Below are 20,505 nucleotides of genomic sequence, written 5' to 3'. Positions count from 1 at the left end.
TAATAGTATAGTCTTCCACATGATACTTGGAATATTTTTGGAAGAGCTCACAGTAATGGTAATTTACAATAGTTTTGTTTCTCATTGGAAGTTACTATTATGTTGCGTATGGGTGTATATGGGAATAAGTTCTCTAGCCTTGTGGAATGCTTTCTTCCCATTGAAAAAGAACTTGTTTTAAGAAAGTACACTAAAATTTTCTAAAATTCAGTTTGTCTGTGTCCTTGCCACCTAAAATAGTAGTGCAAGCCCCTTGAAAGGACACAATGCAAACAGACCTGACCAGCCAGTTAAGGCTTTGATTTCAGTCCTAAGAATGAAGTATTTATTCTGGTTAGTGCATTGCACTCTGAGAAGCATGAGCTACATGGCAGAACCGGAATATAATGTTGTTCAGGAGGTATTCTTGTGCCTGTAATTATGGGGGTAAGAAACTTGTAATTGCTAGTTGCCTGTTAAGGATACCATGTAGAGCAGATACAGCAGTAGCTCTCTGCCGTAGCCATGGATAGACCCAGTCTTCATCCCTGTATGCTTGCTGTTGGTAGAAAAGAAGTGCACAAGATACCAGCCTAGCTGCGGTTCCTCCGTTGGTTAAATTGTGGGGTTTTTCATTATTTTATTATTGGAAATTTGGAACAGGATCTTTCAAAGTGTGGAACACCTAGTACCACTTGATTTGGCTGTGGTGCCCCTAAAGAAGTTAATTGTGAAAGTTGCAGTTTTCTGGGCTTGTCTGTAAAAATATATTTCATCATTCTGAATGTAGTTACTTTTTAAAAGATGGCAATTTTATCTCTATGGTTCCTCAGCTTCTGCTCTGTTGTGTCCTATTCCCTGTCCCTGGTAAAGACCTAGCTAGAGAGAGATGTGACAGATGTTTGAATTAATTGATCCCAGAGTGATCTGGAGGAATAGGAACATACACAGTTTTGATGCAATTTGGAAAGCAAGGAATAAGTGGGAGGGCTTACATGGCTTGGACTGGATGAATTCAATACTTTGTCAACTCTAAATGTTAAGGTAAACCTACCTTCCTGGCCTCCATATGAAGTTGTATTGTTATCTGAAGTATACTGGAACCATGGAGAAATCAATAGACAAACAACAGTCTGGAATGGCATGGTAAAGAAAAACCAAAAACATAAAACCCAGCCCAAAACACTACAACGTAATTTTAAAAAAAGGCTTTCAGAATTATTTCTTCTAAAACTAAATAAATAGAGGTGTGTGTTTTCCCCCTTAGTATATCATTCCATGATATCTAGTAGAACTAATAAATACATAAAGATGTTGGAGTCGCGTCGTCGTTTAACCCCAGCCAGCAACTAAGCACCACACAGATGCTCGCTCGCTCTCCCCTGGTGGGATAGGGGAGAGAATCAAAAGAGTAAAAGTGAGAAAACTCATGGGTTGAGGTAAAGACAGTTTTATAAATAAAGCAAAAGCCACACACACAAAAGCAAAGCAAAGCAAGGAATTCATTCCCTGCTTCCCATCGGCAGGCAGGTGCTCAGCCATCTCCAGGAAAGCAGGGCTCCATCACATGTAATGGTTACTTGGGAAGACAAACACCATTGCTCTGAACGTCCCTCCCTTCCTCCTTCTTCCCCCAGCTTTATATGCTGAGCGTGGCATCATGTGGTATGGGATAGCCCTTTGGTCAGTTGGGGTTGTCAGCTGTCCCAACCGTGTCCCCTCCCAACTCCTTGTGCCTCCCAGCCTGCTTGCGGGTGGGGTGGGGTGAGGAGCAGAAAAGGCCTTGACTCTGTGTAAGCACTGCTCAGTGGTAACGAAAATATCCCTGTGTTATCAATGCTGTTTCCAGCACAAATCTAAAACATAGACCCATACTAGATACTATGAAGAAAATTGACTCTATCCCAGCCAAAAACCAGCACAAGCAGCTGCAAATTTAATAAAGGTTAGACATCAAATAAGAAATGCAGAAAGCTTTATTGTAGAAAGTTGCAAAGGTAAAGCAGCCATCAACTTGGAATGTGCTGATAAAGAAATATTATCTGAGGGGATTTTAAGGGGTATGAGGGGAAATGACTCAGTTCCTTACAATGTCTTGGATCTTAGGACTATTCACACAGAACAAAAGGTGAAATCAGCAGGTAGAAAAAGATCATCGACCACAGCAAATGTGTACAGAAGGCTTTAGTAACAAAAACATGTTTTCAACAGCTATCCAAATCTTGCTAACCTTGAAGTAAATTATAGTGGTCAATTAGACTACCCAAAGCTAGCAGAGATGTTCAGAGCTATTATTGCTGGATAGAATCATAATGCATGTTCTTTGTATTGGTTACTCATTGAAAATCTGTTTTGTGAGAATAAAAGATGTTTACTTAAAATTCATCTAGTGGCAAAGCCAGGCGAATAAACTGATGAACAGCATGTTCCACTCCCACAAGCAGGGGCATCTTTGGAACCAGAGTACTAGAACATTTGGTGATTGACTTTCTATTCCATTTAATTTCTTCACAGCAGCTGAAAGCAGCAGGGTGTAAATCCACTGAGCTGCAGGGGAAAAGAGGTGGTAACAAAGAGGTGTTCATGGAATATGCATCTTCTGGTGGCCAGCCGTAGCCAGGAAAGCTCCTTAATACGAAGAGCAGCAACAGGAGTGCCACAATGCATAGGGTTCTGAGAACGCAAGCAGTATCGTAGATTTTCTTTATCAGGATGGTATTTTAGACACTACCTTATTTTTCTAGCTGGAAATAGATTAAAATACTACGTTGTGGAAATGCTAAAAACAAAAAGTGAGCAGGCATTAGGTTGGTTCAAAGATACTAAGTAAGTCTGCCGTGCAGCCTGCTGGGAGACATTGGCAGAAAGCATGGCCTGTCCCCACCCTGGTCAGCCAGCCTCCATTAACATTGCCATCAGAGCTATTTTTCTTCTGTAAAATGTATCGGCTTTCATAAGTACTAGTAGGTCCCTTTGAATTCAACCAAGCCACAGAATTCTGTCCTCCTGAATACTAATGATAATATCTAACACTTTTTACAGTACTTTTCATCGTTAGATCTCAGAGTGCTCTTCAAAGGAGGTCAGTACCACGAATGAGAGCCTGAGTCTGCGGTACTGTGCAATTCTCTGCTGACACACTGCGATAAAGGTGTCTGCCCTGGGATGACTTTCTAGTCTTTATTTTTTCAATTAAAATGTCAAGAAAAAGGGGGGGGGGGCAATTAAACTGCTCCATTAGCAGTGTAGAAGTTTGCAGGCAATTTGTTTTACTCCATTGCTAGCAAATAAACTGTTTTCCATGAATTCTGTGATTAATTCCTTAGGGCTGGAAACACTGTTAATTGGGGGATTAAGAACCAGATGTTTGTTGTTCTGAATAAATGTATCAAAAATGTGAAAGAAATGAATTGTAGGTATCCAGTCCCCAGACTTTGGTGAGACTCTATTCCACCTCCTTGCATAATAGCAGGAGTGATTATAACAAAATATTCTTTAACAGATGGGTGTTTACTTAAGCCTGAATACCCTCAGTGATGAGTATTCTACAGCCTTTGAGCTGCTTGTTCCACTCTTTGAGTTATAAAGGTTCTCAGTCCTTCATTTTCCTTTTTATGGCTTCATCTCGTTATTTTTTGCTCCATCTTTGATTAGCGAGAATAATCAGTTGTTGCTCTCTTTTATTACCTCTTTTATATAGTTGTATGCAGTTAAGTCTTTGTTTTGCAGGACTATAAACATGATCCCCAGTCCTTTTAACCTTTCTTAATTCAGTGTCTCATTTTCCTCCCTCTACCTTATGCCTTCAGTCATTGCTTTCTTATCTTTTTCGGGTATTTGCCTAAAGCTGTGTTACCAAGCAGGGGTCCCATACTTTGCGTGACAGTGCTGGCGGGGCACAAGACTTTAATTCTGTTATATAAGTTCAAAGTACAACGAGTAGATTTCTCCTGCTCCTCCTTATTTTCATCTTGCAGTTTTCATTCCCCTTTTTCTGTAAATATTCAGTCTTTATGTGCTCGTATTAGATGATGCGAGATGGACATGGCTCTTTAGTTTGTGTTGGATCACAGAAGTTATTTCCTTGGTTGGTAAAGTAGGGCCTGAGCTTTTCTGTATTTTTGAGGCAGGTACTTGGTTAGTACAAGGAAATGTGTTGTGTTTAAACTAGCCAGACAAAAGTACTGGCCTTATTTTTCATGTTACAACATTTCAGTATTCCAAGGACCCTGGATGTGCTTGCTCTTGCAGCAGTTGCAAGAATCATATTAATAATGAAAGTATTTAACATTTGCATGTTCAAAGTATTTTACCATCATTTTCTAATTAACTCCAATGGAGACTTAACCAGGGCTGACTAGACTGAAGTAATTACTTTAATTGTATTAAAAACTATTCTACTCTGAATACAAAGCCATGGTGCCACGTGCTTTTCTACAGCAGCATTCCTTGGTGTTAGATTTACTGCTAAGCTCGTGTTTGCTTTTGTGAAGTTTCCCTGTTCCAAGTTAGCAGCTAAGCAATCAGCACACAGAGGCTGAAGCTCTGGCCCCATCTGCCTGACTGCTCACTTCCCTTCATGTATGTAAATTGGCACTTAGTGTAAGTGCTACTTTACTTTGTGTGTATGTGTGTATACATATCTATGTATCTATATGCATGCTCCATATCACTGCTATTTCTTGCTCTGTTGATTTCTAAGTAGACATCCTATTTGTCTAGGAGACAGAAGTTTAGATATTATGAATTTAGGGATAAGCAAAATGTTTGGAACAAATTATAGTATTTAGGGAGATATATATAAAATTAGAGTTACAACACTTGCATGTTACTTAGCAAGTGCAAATTGCCTCACTTTGCTTGCTTATTCCGCAGAGTCCACAAATTTTCTGCAAAGAGAAACAGGACCTGTTATTGACCACAGGTGTTTGTGGTAGAAATAGATGCATTTTTATCTTTCTAAGTGCCAAACTTGCTTGTGATGTCTAACTCATGGTTTGGAATATGCAAAATAGTTGTGGAAAATACCACTGATATGTAGTTCTATGGATTTTGTGTGTGTATTTCTGTAAAGCTTATCAAGTAGCAGACACCTAGTGTTGCACCAGTGGCTCAGAAGTGCGCACACAGTGTCTTTGTGCTTCCTCTGTTTACAAATGAGCTGAAGGATTCAAACTGTTTTATGGTGCTTCAGAAGACTATGGCAGGTTAGTACCAAACAGTTGCTAAGTACACCGTTAGTGCTTATGGCAGTTGCAGCACTGACAGGTCTGGTTCCCCCTTCAGAGATGTAGACAGCATTTGCTCTATAATCTTCCCTCCTGAACTTGGAGGAGGAACGTGTGCTGAATCCTCTTAATGGTGGGCATTTTGAGATAGCAGTTGGCAAGGTTAAGGCACAAATGGGTTCTGAGCACTTTCTTACGTGAGCCTGCATTGCGTGGCCCAATGCAGCTTGAGAGCTGTTTAGTGTGTGCAACTCATCACTTGAATGCATTGCACCACCTCGCTGGGAATTTGTAGCAGAACTTCTTTCTTTTCTCTTGCAGCAGCGATAAGGGATGGGGACTCTTCCCACATCTAATTGGGTGTGTTCTTTTGTTCCAGTAACTGGAGGGCTCTCTGAGCTTCTTAGTGAAAGAACAGGAGGGTTATCATCATTAGTGTTGCTTCGTGAACTACTCATTTAGCAGGTGAACATCATAGACATGATGTATATATGAATACCAGATGGCTAAATTCTGCTTGGACTCCACTGAACTGAGTGAAGTTTTATGTTAGTCTAATAGGCCAAATGCTTTCCTATGTCACCTTCCTCTTTTTGTTGAGTGGCACTATGGAGTTACAGCGTGAATGAATAATTATGAAACAGCTTTCCTTGAGGAAGGTGATAACCGTCCATCTATGCCCGCACTGAAGACGGGCAGGATCCTTTAATTTCATTCAGGAGATTACTGATGTGAAGTTAGTGTTAACCTCTACAAAGAACAGTGAACCTCTGTGCATAGGTCAGACGTTTGTCTTTTTTTCTTCAGGCTAGAATGAATGCCAGCAGGAGTTAGACTCAACATTTTTAAATTTGAAAGGTGATATGATAAAATTAACATTTTCCTGTGTCTGAGTTTATTAATTCTTGCTTACAAGAAAATACACAAACAAACTTGTTAAAGGAATATATTAAAATTCAGCTGTGTATATGATGAATCATGATCCGATTTTGTCTGAGAGGAAGAAAGAAATTTGGCTCAGCTTTCTGTATATCGTTTTGCTCCAAAAAATATTTTTTGCAGGGGAAATTACTAAGAATGAGTCAAATATGTTTTTCCCCACTCTTTCACTTCCATACAAGTAAATACAGTAGTCTGGGGATAGGTAATGAACTCAAAGTCATTTCTCAGCTTTTAAGGTCTAAGCAGAAAGGGATCTCTGGAAGCTTTCCCCAGTGCATTTTTATTTTGCTGTTTGCTATGCAGCTTCATGTCTGTGTTTTGGGGTTCTTTTTTATAGCTGCAGTTATAAATAGTTCTTCCTCTCTTCCAGAATTTCATCCCTATTTTACAAAAACCTGAGTTTTGGGGGTTGACTGCTTAGTTTCCTGGATTTATTGTAGTGGGTGTGCAGGAGAATGTTTAGACTATTGGGAAAGTGTACTCTTTTGGCCTATTTATGAACATAGCGTTAGCAGGAATGTAACCTTGCAAGAAACTAGAGGGAACTTTTTCTGCACTATGGTCTTTAATTACTCTATCTTACTCTATCCAGTAAGTCCCCCAAACCTGTTACTGTAACTGACTCTGTAATGGCTGCTCAAAGCCCAGCGTTAGGATTTAGCTGTCCCTCAAACGAATGTATTGTCACCCATATTTTTTGACTATCTCATATCAGGTCTGGGTTGTCAGGAACTAAATCATACCTGCATTAGTATACAATTTCTTCAGGCAAGGAAAGCCAGCAATGGAGAGCACGAGCAATTGCTTCTTTTGCACAGAACTCATTTTAGAAAGGTAATAACTTAAAGCAATTAGTCTTAAGAGCGATTCTTACCAAATATTTGCTTTCTGTCTTGTGTTCCTATGTTCTAAAACCAAGTAGAGCCTTTCTTTTGCGATTAGGCGTGCTAGTTTTGGATGGAATAGAAATAGTGAGGGACTATTTGACCTAAGTACATGTGAAATTGCAGACCTGTAAATTAAGAATATCAGGCTTAAAAGCAAAGTAGTTAGCTAGCTATTCCATGATGTAAGATGAGCTGATTTAATTAAGAACATTTACCCCTCTTGAGGCCTTCTGCTGAAAGGAAATTACATGTCAGTTTTTAATACTTTGTCATTCATATTGTAAATGCGAGATAGAATTTCTCCTTATGTGCACTGAGGCTAGCAGAAGCGTACTTCCACTTAGATGTAGATGGTACTTTGGTACTGAAATCAAGCTTAGCAAGGATATGTAGCCTTCTCTGAACATGCATGGTATAAAGAAATGTTATCAAAGGAATCCGAAAGAGTGACTTCTAGGAAGGCCTTTTAATGTCCATGAAGGGATTGCTGTCTGTAGGGAATACATGTAGTTACTGCACCTCAATGTGTTAATGGTACATTTGAACTGTTGTCAGTCTATTTCTGATCCTTTTCCATGAAAGCTGTCAGAAACAGAGCTGTTTGTGAATGTCAGGACCTTTCTATTATCACCATTAGTGAGATCGTGACACTTCTAAAGCACTGCCGTAACATCATTCAGCATCACACTAGGAGGAAGGACAAGAAAGCCATTGTTGTACGTGTTTTTCCTCCATGGTTTCAGTACTGAAGCATATTAATTTTTCTCAGCACCTGTTGGCTCTAGCAGGAACTGATGCTTTTCAGCATCTTCGCACACAGTCTGTGTTTTTCGTAATCTATTATTTTGAGTTCTGTTAAGACATGCTGTCCAGATGCCAAGTGTGTTAAAACTGTTTTTTGTTTGAGAGCCAAGTTAGGGAATTGTATAGCCACACCAATAGAAAAACATTTCTTAATAGAAACTTTAAAAGCTTCAGAGTTGGAGGATAGAAGGAAGAGAGGTTTCTTCCAAGAAGATGAAATCTTCTTCAAAGTTTTGTTGAAATAAAGATGGTTATCTTAAAATAAGGCTAGAATACAAAACAAGTTTTGCCTACGATCTTTTGTTTTAAATACTTATTTTTGTGGAAATTCTTTCTACAGTAAGGGTCAGATTGATAATTTAATACCCTTTTGCTCATATTAGAAAATTCAGAGCAAGAAGAGAAACATGCTTAAGGAAGAACAGGAGTAAACAAGATGCTTAGGTAAAATGAGGGATAGCGAAGGTCTTTCTGGCAAAGATGGGATACTAAAAATGATAAATGTGAAGCTAATGGATATCAAGGAACAGAGGAAAAGCAGTGACTAGAGCAGGAACAAACATTTCAGAAAGAATACGTAGATTCTAGTGATATTGAAGGAATTAACAGGATTAGGGAATATTGCAGGCCTAGTGAGAGCTTAAGGCATTTCTCATAGAATCTCCACTCCATTGGGTAGAATCATAGAGTGGTTTGGGTTGGAAGGGACCTTAAAGATCATCTGGTTCCAACCCCCCTGCCATGGGCAGGGACAGCTTCCACTAGACTGGGTTACTCAAAGACCCATCCAACTTGGCCTTGAACACTTCCAGGGGCATCTACAACTTCTCTGGGCAACCTGTTCCAATGCCTCACCACACTCATGGTGAAGCATTTCTTCCTTATATCTAATCCAAATCTACCCTCTTTCAGTTTAAAGCCATTACCTCTTGTCCTGTCACTACATGCCCTTGTAAAAAGTCCCTCTCCAGCTTTCTTGTAGGCCCTCTTCACGTACTGGAAGGCTGCAATAAGGTCTGCCCAGAGCCTTCTCTTTTCCAGGCTGAACAACCCCAACTTTCTCAGCCTGTCTTCATAGGAGAGATGCTCCAGCCCACTGATGATCTTCATGGCCTCCTCTGGACTCCCTCCAGCAGGTCCATGTCCTTATGTTGGGGGCCCCAGAGCTGGACACTCCAGGTGGGGGTCCCATGAGAGTGGAGTAGAGGGGGAGAATCACCTCGCTTGACCCGCTGGTCACGCTTCTTTTGATGCAGCCCAGGATATGGTTGGCTTTCTGGGCTGTCAGTGCACATTGCCAGGTCGTGTTGAGCTTCTCATCAGCCAACACCCCTAAGTCCTTCTCCTCAGGGCTGTTCTCAATCCCTTCTCTGCCCAGCCTGTATTTGTGCTAGGGATTGCCCTGACCCATGTGCAGGATCTTGTATTATTTCTTTATTCTGGAGGGTTGGTTAGCAAGCTAGAGATGGAAAAATCTAACGGGAAAGAAGTTCTAAGAGAAGAATGACCTGAGAAATCTGCATGGGGCAGATGGCCAAAGTCAAGACAGACCAGATTTGAAAAGAGGAAGGAGAAGATTATGAATGAACAAATGCTGATAGATAAGGATTTACAAAAGGAAATGCTGAGGAAACCGTAGGCAAAATTACTCCTCAGAATTGATCCAAGAAAGCAACTGAGGCATTAAATAGGCATTCAAAATAGAGGCTGGGCAGAATACAGGACAGGCAAGAAGTGTAGTTAAGGTTGTTGCTCAGTCCCTCATGGGCTTTAATAGCAGAGCCTTGCTAAGTGTGTCTGTATGAATTTTCAGCTTTTTGCAGTTGCTTAACATAGAGTCAGTCAAATTCTCCTGAAGTCCCTTAAATTCAGTGGAAACTGGGTATTATCTCTTACAGAGTCTGTATGCTGCCAGTGGATTGTTTGGCTAATGCACTACTTTTTCCCCATTTGTCTTGTTTTTTCCAGTGAACTCTCATCTTTCTCCTTTCTTGCCTATTTCTTTTTTTGCTTTTATCACAAGACCATCACACCACTTAACAGACTCTCAGTATCTGAGTACAAAGCTATTGTACAGTATGTAAGATTGCAGAGTTATGAATTATTTAACTAATGCTGTTTCTTTACCATAGGCCTGATTCAGTGTATAATGAAATAATTGGAAGTCTTTCCACCAGTTTCAAAATAAACAGGATGGGGATTCATAATGAGCAGTGTACACAGTTGAGATTTTCAAATACTTCACTATTTAATTAGAAGGATACAGATTGTTTGGATGGAATGGTTATAACAACCTCTGTTCACTGGTTCCACTGAGAACTGTTGCTGTTGGGAATTTGTGGGGAAAAAAGAGTTCATTTTTTATGCTTAGGAAATATTAGCATTTGCTATTCCCAGTATTAGATACTTAGTGCATGCAATTTGGCACATGAAAAATACTGGCTTTAAATAAGTCTATTTTCTGAAAGTCATTTATACATGTACAAAAGGAAGTTGATAGCAACAATATTCAGATATTCTCACGGGGAAAAATAATGTATGCATCTCCTGCATAGGCAATCCAACCTCCTCTATATCATTCACCTCTTTTAGAAGAGAGTGGAAACTGTTCTGGTTGTATTCCTTTGAGATGAAAGTTGTAATATTACAAATTATCGCTTGTTTTCAGTATTGACTAGAAAAATAAATGCAATTATGTTTATGAATGTTGAAAATTAAGCAAAATAAAGCAATTGTATGTGTTTGAGGATCTTTTCAAATGAAAAGCTGTATTCACTGAGTTCTCATCGGCTCTTTTTCTTACTGTCATGTTTCATGACGTGAAGTCTCAATTGAATGAACAGCTGCAGTAAAAATGGCACCAGCCAAGTCACAGGGAACTCACAGAAAATTAAGGCATTTCAGGCTGTAACGCAAGCCCTTTTGGGCCCTCATTTACCTTGAGAAATGCTTGGCTTTTTATTAGTATAATGTCTATAAATACAGAGAGGTGTCCAGCCCTTATTTGCAGTACTTACACTTGGTACTTCAGGGTAGGCCTCATACAAACAGAAGAAAGACGCTTCACTGTCACTATAGAGAGGGTTTATGTTTCTGCTTGTGGAAACACTTTTTTCTTCTGGTCTTTTACTTTGGATTTACTTACAGTGCAAGCATGAGGGTAATATGAAGGAAATGTCAGTGTTGATCAGAAGGATATTCTAAGGAAAGCAAAACAGGAAACCTACAACACAGCTCAGGTGTCTTAAGAGCCTCCTTGGTTTACCTCATTCTTCTAAAACAAGACTATCCTTGACACTAAAGATATGAGCACATCCCTTTGATCTTTGAAAATACCATCTATTGCCTTGTATGGATGTTGGGTGAGTCAGACCATAATCTCTCTTTTATCCAGTCTTCCCACTACGCCTCTGGCACACGCAGCAGCGTTAAGCTGTGTGTGGAAACATGCTGCAAGAACAAACTTAGAGGCAGTGAGTGATCTGCCCTCTTCAAAGCCATGAAAGACCAGAGCTGTTTCTCTGGTTAATTTTAAGATGCTTTAGAACAAATGTTTTATGTACTGAAAGCTTGTGCAGTGTTTCCATTTTTTAATTTGCTTCTATACCACACATCCCTAACACCCAAGTTAGTAACTCTTTAAGCAGTGTGATTAACATTTTCACAGGATAACTGTTAGTGACATCTCCTCACGAGTCAGTCTGCCCTGTAAACTCAGGCTTAGCTATTCGCTGTTCAGATACCACATGAAAACATAAATGCTTCAAAAGTTCCATTTTGATCCATCCCGCTTCTGTTTTCCATGTGTATGAGACTTTCTGTATTTCTTTTTTCCCCAAGTGCCATCTTCATCTTTTTAATCTGCTCTAGTTATGGTAGTGAAAATCAAGCTGTGAAGAATCTTGGCAATAAAAACCTTCAAACCTTCTCCCAGCCTAACTAGGATATAGTCAAGGTATTTAAAAAAGAAAAAAGAGCTATAAGCTAAATTAACTTCTTGCTAAATTTGATGCAGTCTAGGGTGACTGTGTGAAGATGTACCATAGATATTGCTGTGCGTTCTCGTGGCTAGTTTTACTACTCCATCTGTCCATAACAGACAAATGTCTTTCCCCTTTTCAGTTTTATAGGTTTAAGTTGTTTAGCAGCATAGTTAGGGGAATATTCAAAGGAGGAATCATAACCAGAAAAGTGTTTTAGTTTAGTTCTCATTAGCTGTTCATCTAGAACAGATTGCATAGGATGGTCTTCTGGAGTGTGTCTAATTGCTGCAGCATGGTAATTTAATGGGGACACATTTTTATAAGCTTGTTTAAGTGCATCTGTGCCAACTGACCTCGCAGCTTGGTGTGCAGCGATTCAGCTCTAGAAACTAGAGTTTAAATATAGGATCTCATTTGTATGGCCCCCTTTGATCTTCATTCAGTGTTATGTATTTGTTTGATTTTTATATGGCATCTGGCATCACTGTGATGTCTGAACTAAAACTCTTCACCCTCCATCCCATTTACCATTCATAAATGTTTGTTGTTCTTCAGTCCAGCTTTCAAGTCTAGACAATCCTGTTCCCTACATTTTTACTTTTTTTCCTTATGTTCTGAGCTTTTCTTCTCATATAACATTCATGTTTCTTATCTTACTTTGTCTAGGAATGAAGTTTTTCTCTTTTACTCAGAAATGTTTTTACATAGCAACAAACCAAGAAGCTTTCAAAACTCTCTACTCCTGCAGCTCTTACTACACCATCTCTGGGTGTCTTTTCTCATGACCTTGCATCCATTCCCTTTTCTCCTTTGTTCCCTTCTTTGGCCTCATCCCTCGGGATTCTCTGTCACTCATAGCCTCAAGTCCAGTGAGACACAGATTTGTAAAACTGTTTCCTTTGGGTTCTCAGGAAAACAGGACACGCACACTCTGTTGCATCTCCAGTGAATTGGTACAGAAAGCATTCCTCAGCCTTGTAGCCTTTAAGTGAGAAACAGGATTTCAAAAGCTAATTTGCTTGTTTTCATAGCATGGTCTTAATTCTACAAGGGAGAGAAGATGATCTAATCTAATTTAATTTTGCTCTTTGAGAAGAAGGGAGATCACTTGGCCAGCTGCTGCTCTGAGCAAACATGGAGCGTGGAGGCTACAAGATAAGCTTTGAACTTTATCAAGTCTCTTGGCAGTATATGCTAATGTGCGCTGTTGGGAGATTTCTGAAACTTTTGCCTCTGAGTGTATTTAATTAGTGTTCTGCTCCAAATGAGCTGTAACTCACTGTAAAATAAGTAAGCGCTGTTACACATAGGGCTTTCTCTGTCCCTGATGCCTTAGTGTTTGGGCAGGGTGGACTGTGAGGATGTATATTTGGCCTGATTTGTGAAATTGCAGTACTGCTGTTTATTTTGATTTCTCTTTAAAACTTTAAGCATAATCTCTTCTATTCAAGCTGTTCATGGGTTAGAAGAGGAAAAAGTGTGTGCTTCAATCCTGTGTTTGAAGAGGAAACCTTTTTCTCCCCAAATATTTGAACTTGTAACAGTAGGTTAGTAATGTAAAGAAGCTTCTCAGAGCTTCAGTGGGTCATACTAAATTTCCCTCTAGACGGTGACAAACTGCCTCGAAAACCAAATCCACTCTAATTTAGGGCCTCAGGGCTCTTACATTACTCTTCCCCTGAGGTGGATTTGTTGTATTCTTAAACCTGTGGTTTCCAGGTCGAGTAAGTTTGCCAGTATGTTAAGATATGTTTTCATGCCTATCACTGTTATAACAGTCTGCCACCTTTCTCCTGTAGGCAGTGCCTCAGACCCTCCAAACCTTACATTAACTGGAGTTTGCCATCTCGGCTTTCATCCCTACTATGCATCCCCAGTGTGATGAGATCTGGCTTCCCATGAAATCTATAGATGTACTACAAGGTGCATAGTGTTGGCAGACGTGTTTTAGCCATGCACAATAATTTCAAAGTCATACAGATTTTGGTAAAAATTGGAGCCTTGTTGTGATTGCCATCTTAGGTCATCTTGCTCATGAGCTCATCAAGCTAAGCTAGCATCTGTGGAATAAGCAGTCTGCCCTGTCACTTTATATATATTGATCTTGCACACAGTATTGGTCCAGGCTGCTTGCCAGAGACATGCCTTTCTTCCAAAAAATAAAACTAACCACGGGTTAAGTTACAGGAATTCTGTCCTGTATTCTTGGATGTACAGCAGAAGTCCATCACCATTCCAAGAGACGAGTCAGCGTTATAGTGCTTGAGAGACTTCACTGGTGCCCGTACTGCAACCTGAATATGACACAGGGTGTGAAACAATAACTGATGAGATAGTACAGAGTGGGGGTCATGGTGTACAGTACATTAAAACTGTTTACCCAGGCTGGGAGGTTATGAATGTATGAAATTGGTAACTTTAGTCTGTCTCACTCCTTGCATTCCGGAGTTTCTCTGGTCTTCGCATCCGTTTTTGCAAATTTGCAGTCTGCTAGGACAAACAGCTTCACTTTTTTTTTTTCCATTATATCATCTTAAAGATATTATAATTTCATACACGTGGTTTAAATCAAATAACTGACTTTCTCATCACCTGTTGTGAGATCCTGCCAAGCACAAGTCCAGACTACAGCTTCACATCTAGTTTGGTCCCTTGCTAAAGTCGGTACATCACATGCCTGCAGGTTCTAGATTATCTTTAGCCCCCTTAGACATCTCTCTCAGCAAAGAGATCACAACATTTAGCTAAAATCTTGGTATTGGCTCAAAGACAAGTGTGAACTGCTCAGAAATTCTCGTTTGGATCCAGATACTGCTCTGAGAGTGCCTTTCCAATACAGGTAATACACTGAGAATTATTTTAGCTTCCTTATTTTATCAGTTATCTCTTTAGATTTCTATTTCTCTTTGTCTGAGAGAGACTTAAGAAATAGATGAATCACCAGCATCCTCCCTCTGAAACAGAGAGTTCATACCTTTCATATTAAATATAAAGCATTGCATCAAGTCCTTTATAAGGACTTAATCTCCATCTTTTGTGGAAAAATAGAAGCCACTGACATTTCTATCTGAAATTAACTCTTTGCTCAAATTGAAATCAACCTAATGATTCTCCCCTACTACTTTTAATTAAAAGAATGTGACCAACACTAGGTTTTTTTTAGTCACCCTACAGCTCTATGCTTACCTTTTTCTTTTTTTTTAGCTCTTGAGATAGCAGACTTAATCCTCCCACCTGCTTTTCCTGAATACTTTTTCATTATTCCAAAAGTAAAGGCAATAAGTATTATCTCACTTGATGATAAATGTATTTAAAACTTTTTTAAAAAAAGTTCAGGTGTGAAATCTGAGAAGCATGCATCAGGGTCATAAATGTACAATGTAATAGCCCAAGTAGAAGTCAGTGGGCTATGACAAGTTTTCTACAAGCATGAATTTTATGCATGTACTCTCATACATCTGCTTGAACTTGGCAAAAGTGATAAAAACCTACTAGCCTTAGAGCCTATTCCATACTTTATTTAATAAGTGGTTTTAGGGCATTGACTTAAGTCTTTTAATTCAGTTTACATACGCTTACTCCTGGACATTTGTTGACTGTGCAGGGGTCTCCTTGTTTGAGTTGAGAGACGTAGCTCTTCCCTTTTGTACCAGGCGTTCCTGGACCACAGCGAGCCTTCTCGTGCGTCTATGGTAGAAGTGTAATTCTGCAGTAGAATGATCAGAGGGCTGTAGAATGTGTACCCAATTGGCAATTCAATGTTTTTCTGCCATTACCTCATCCTGCAGCCTGACATCCAAACACCAGTCTACATTTTTTCCTTGCTATTAACATCACCATAAATAAGAATGTTTTTACAAACCAGTTACGTTTTCAAAAATGCATGCATAATAACCCTTGCCTTCATTTATTTTCTGTAATTGAAAGTTTGCTACAGAAACTCTGTTGTCGAGGACAGTGTAACAGTTTCTATTGTGTTGTTTACTTTTAGCCTATATTGTTAAAGCAATACAACAGTACGGTGATAGCCACTGCTACACTGATACTCAAGTTAAATCAAGAAATCCCTGTACGCAAATAATAAGCTATGCAATCACTTTGTACTAGCACAGCTGTCGCTGCACTAAGAGAGGGCAAATGTTCAGGTGCATAGGTGAAAGACTGTAGGTTTGGCAGACATCTTTATAAGTAGTTCAGGTATGTAAGAGAATTCAGCTAATTTTTGATTAGTTAAAAGTAAATGGAGAGTTTGGTGCAGAAGTGAAGGAAACAGTAAACTATCTTTTCCGTGGTCTCTTCACTGCAGCTTTACTTCAGAATACTTAACAGTTCAAAGTACTTGGCTCTAAAAATCCCATAATGAACACAAAATGTTGGGGTTTTTTTCAGGATACTGGTATAACCACAGTCAATCAACATTACAGTAGTGCAATCTTATTGAATTTCTGCCAGGAATGTAAATGAGAAGCCATTCTGTTTTAAAAGCTTCAGCTAATACAATTAATTGCATTAATTTTCAAGGTGATGTCTTGCTTGTTTGGGGGAATGAGCAATAGGGGATAAAAAAAATGGAAATTTCATCAGTGATTATAAAAGAGAGAGTGATTTATTAATTGCCTTTTGCTGTTTCCTGACAGTTTGTATCTCTCACTAGTGAAACAATCTGCCTCAAGTCACTGAAAACATTTGTGTGTTGAGAGATTAGGATAAATATACTACAGGCAATTGTTTAGTTATAAATTTGTTGTTTCCTTTCATGTGGAACTAGATTTGTCTCCTGTGTTTTGTAGCAAGTGTGGCCATTTACCCTGTGACCCCTGTGCCTTAGGTAAAACTATGTTCTGAAGACCTTCAGTGTGATTTCTGCAGAGCAGAATGTAATTGGGAGCAATCCTTTCTTGCTGGGTGTGGTAGAACAGAGCCCTGTTGGCACCTGTGCTCTCACAGTTGCTTCAGGAAATATTAAAAAGTAGTGATTTAAATCAGTTGAACAAAGGGAGTGCAGGCTGCTGCAGATTCTGCATGTGTCCCCATATCGCTGCCTTATCAAAGCTCAGTCTCCCACAAATTAAATGAACAGAATCAGATTTAGTCATCTCATTCAACTGCTTGATATCTAGTAGGGCAGCAGCTCACCTACTGGGATGACTCCTGGTTCCTTTATTTCTTTACTGCCATGAAATTTCAGTGTGTAATGACCTGTCTTAGAGACAATATGTGATCTGTTCACAGGTGTATAGGCTAAGATTGTGAAGAAGCAGATGTTTACCTTGAAATTAAGGATTATAATGCTGAGCGTTTAAGGGAGACACTCCTTTTATATGAACGTAAAGCTGGATCTCCCCCTCTCCAGTGCAAAGCTAGGAACCTTGGCTTAAGGTTTTACAAAACAAATTTTTAAAAGAAAAATCTTCAGAATCAGAGAACCCCAAGAACAGATGTGATAGGACATTCAGGAATGTTTTTTTAAAGCTATTTGAGCTCTCATGCAAAATATATTTGTGCTTCTGACAGTTATATATATTACTCTTAGATTTAAATGTTAAGCATTTCATATCTATAGGAAACTATCTGTGATGTGGCTCAGTATATCCAGCATACCACCTACATAGATAAAGAGCACAAGAGTCTCGTTTTCATCACAGCATCTGTATTACAGAAGACATACCATCACACACAAACTTTGTCTGTACAGTGTGGCTCAGAGTCTCTGTATATCCCAGTTCTATACATCAAGATGAGACTGGACACTTCCAGCAGGTTGTAGCGAGGTGGGGGTCGGTCTCTTCTCCCCAGTAACAAGTGATAGGACGAGAGGAAACGGCCTCAAGCTGTGCCAGGGAAAGTATAGGTTGGATATTAGGAAAAACTTCTTCACCGAAAGGGCAGTCAGGCATTGGAACAGGCTGCCCAGGGAAGTGGTTGAGTCTCCATCCCTGGACGTATTTAAAAGCCAGGTAGATGTGGTGCTTGAGGACATGGTTTAGTGGTGGGCTTGGCAGTGATAGGTTAACGGTTGGACTCGATGATCTTAAGGGTCTTTTCCAACCTTAACGATTCTATTTCTGGAGGAAGGAAACCAGACCAAAAGGAAGCTGGGATTTTCAGCAAATCCTCTCTGGCTGAGGTAGAACTGGGGAACCCTTGACGAGAGGACCAGAGCTGCTGGAAATGCTCAAATGCATCTCTGCCTCTTAGCAGAAATACAGCTTCTGTGACCAACTGCTTAATAACAGTTTTCTCCCCCCTTATTCTGCAGTAGCAATTTAGAAAAATTAAAAATTATTAATTAGACTTTAGAAAGATTTTTTTCCAATCTTTATGCCCCTTTTTTTTTTTTTTTTCAGTTTTAATATTCTAAAGGCAAACTCATGTAAACTAAACAGATAAGCAACTTTTGAGGGTTTTGGCATAGTAGGAGGGCCTCCTAATACTTCACCTTTAATAATTAAGAGGGGATAAAAGGTTAGGAAGATTTCTTTAGTTTATCTAAATAAAGTTTTTGAGAGCCAGGAATCAGTTTCCTATTTAAGATCTCATTGGTAATATAGACCAATTTAAAAGAAAGCAAATGAGCAATATACATCGTTCCTGTTGTAGCTGGTAATTGAGGTAAGAAATAAAGTAACCTGCCTTTTGCAAATTGTCAGCATCCCTGAAAAAAATTATTTGGGAGTTGGGATCAGAACCTACTTCTGCTGAACCTTAAGCACAAAAAGTTTCCTCCTGGTATCCTGAAAGCAAAATCTAAAAATCTGCAGCTTTTTTTTTATTTCTTTTGTGTACTTTACAGGTATGTTATCGAGTTGTATGGGCTATTAGCCTGTAATATCAATGTACTGTTTGTAAGGTATAAAGAAATATTAAAGAAAAAAGAAATAAATATGTGACAGGAATCTAATCCTCTGTATGTGCAAGTGAAATTAGTGTCTCTGTAATGATGGGCCTTTCATTCCAGTGCCCTGTGCACCTGAGCTGGGAGTGGGGAGAGGATGAAAATCAGTTATGTGACTGCGACAGCACCACGTGAGCAGGGGCTGAATCAGGGCAACAGTTTCTGCAGTTTTCCTTCTCTGTACTCTGGTATATCCTCCCTGGCACCGTGTGGATAACTTGTTCAATTAATCTGTATAATGAGATCTGTTTGATTCTGTTGAATTCTGTAGAAAAACATATTGAATGTAGATTGAATCATGGAATTGAAGGCTCAGACAAGTGTCCGATATGTGAGTTCCTTCAGGTATTTCTAAGTTTCACATACAAATCGAAAATGTGGCGACTTTGTGACATGAGTGAATTGGCAGATTTGGATCCATGAGCCTGTGGATTTAGCGAAGCAGAGACCTTGCTGATGCCAGCAGTAACCCAGTTCCAGGGTGCTTAACAAACCACAACAGGAGCCTCTAAACCATATCAGTGGATAAACAAAGTATCAGAAGCTGAATAAACAATAAAGGATTGGACAGCGTGTGGAAAAAGATCACAAATGACGCTTGCTGGTTCACTGAGGCTTAGATCATTTCTCTGTAGCCAATTCTATTTGGGGATGAATAAGTAAATGCTTTGTACTGCAAGACTGGTTGCTTCTCTAGTAAAAACAAGTTGACGGTTGGCATTTTTTTTTCCTCTGAAATACTTTTTTCTGAGTAAAATCAACGCAAAAGAGCAGATGAGCCTAGCAGTAACAAGGTGTTAAATGAAGTTGCCCCAGATAACTGTGTACCAGGTCTACCTCTCTCACTGTTGTAAGAGTAATATGATTTCACATTTCTGTAATGATTTTGAAATTATCCTGCAGTACTTTGCAAGCTGGCTCTGTTGTAAATTTGCTTCATTTTGCCTTGGTTCGTCTGCTGTTCTTGAGGGAAAAGTGGGGCAGGGGGGAGTGAAATGGAAGTAGTACTTCTGCTTCTTGCACAGGATCCTTTTCCTTTCTGTTACAAGCTTGTGCATTGCTGTTATTGCTTGTGCACCTTAAGTGGTGGCAGAAATCTGAAACTGCTTAGGACACCCATTAAACTGAATTCAGCACTTACTCTTTTTAATCCCACTAGTTGTTACTAGCATTTAAAGCCCCTGAGCCCAGTTGAGTTAACTGTTGTGACTGTCACCCAGTTGTTTTTCTTTCCTGCCCAAATGAGATGTCTCCCCTGAAAATAACATGAGTCTCGGATGCAGGAGGCACAGCTTTCAAATGTTAAACCAGATGGCAATTATCCTGAATTAGTCTCTCATTTGCAATACTCCCAGGTTTTGGATTTTTTTTTTTAAAGCACTTGTCATTACTGTGGTTTGACATTTAAGGACTTGTTTGCTTTTTAACTGGTTGCTAAAGTTTCTTGTATATTGGAAAGTTTGCTATACTGTTTCTTGTATATTGGAAAGGCAATGGAATCCTCCTGGGGACAGCACAGTGGCACAGATGTTCAGGAGGGACCTGGCTTGCTTCTCATCTGTATGGAGCATTAATGGTCCAGTACATAACAGGAGACTATATGACCTGTTTTCCCATTCAGACAATCTACATTATTTCCTTTTAAATGCTGTGTTTGCTAGATACCGTATTTCTCTGGTTTTGGAGCTTTTTTTTTAAATTGCATTTAGAGCTGTAACCTAGAATACAAGTCAGAAGCTTTGGTCTCTCTCCCTCCTTCAGACAGGAGATAACTGTTCTTGTACTAA

At 39.4% G+C, this 20,505-nt stretch overlaps 1 protein-coding gene across 7 annotated transcripts in view; it reads left to right on the top strand.

Annotated features, from left to right (window-relative positions):
- Positions 1 to 20,505, top strand: part of PTPRT (protein tyrosine phosphatase receptor type T) — a 472,716-nt gene that overhangs the window by 129,642 nt on the left and 322,569 nt on the right. The window lies entirely within an intron of this gene.

The sequence above is a fragment of the Nipponia nippon genome, unplaced genomic scaffold (genome assembly GCF_047370975.1).
Source record: "Nipponia nippon isolate SJK-2023a ecotype South Korea unplaced genomic scaffold, ASM4737097v1 scaffold_13, whole genome shotgun sequence".
Taxonomy (NCBI): domain Eukaryota; kingdom Metazoa; phylum Chordata; class Aves; order Pelecaniformes; family Threskiornithidae; genus Nipponia; species Nipponia nippon.
Note: the sequence above shows the minus strand (reverse complement) of the source record. Positions and strands in the feature narration are given on the sequence as shown.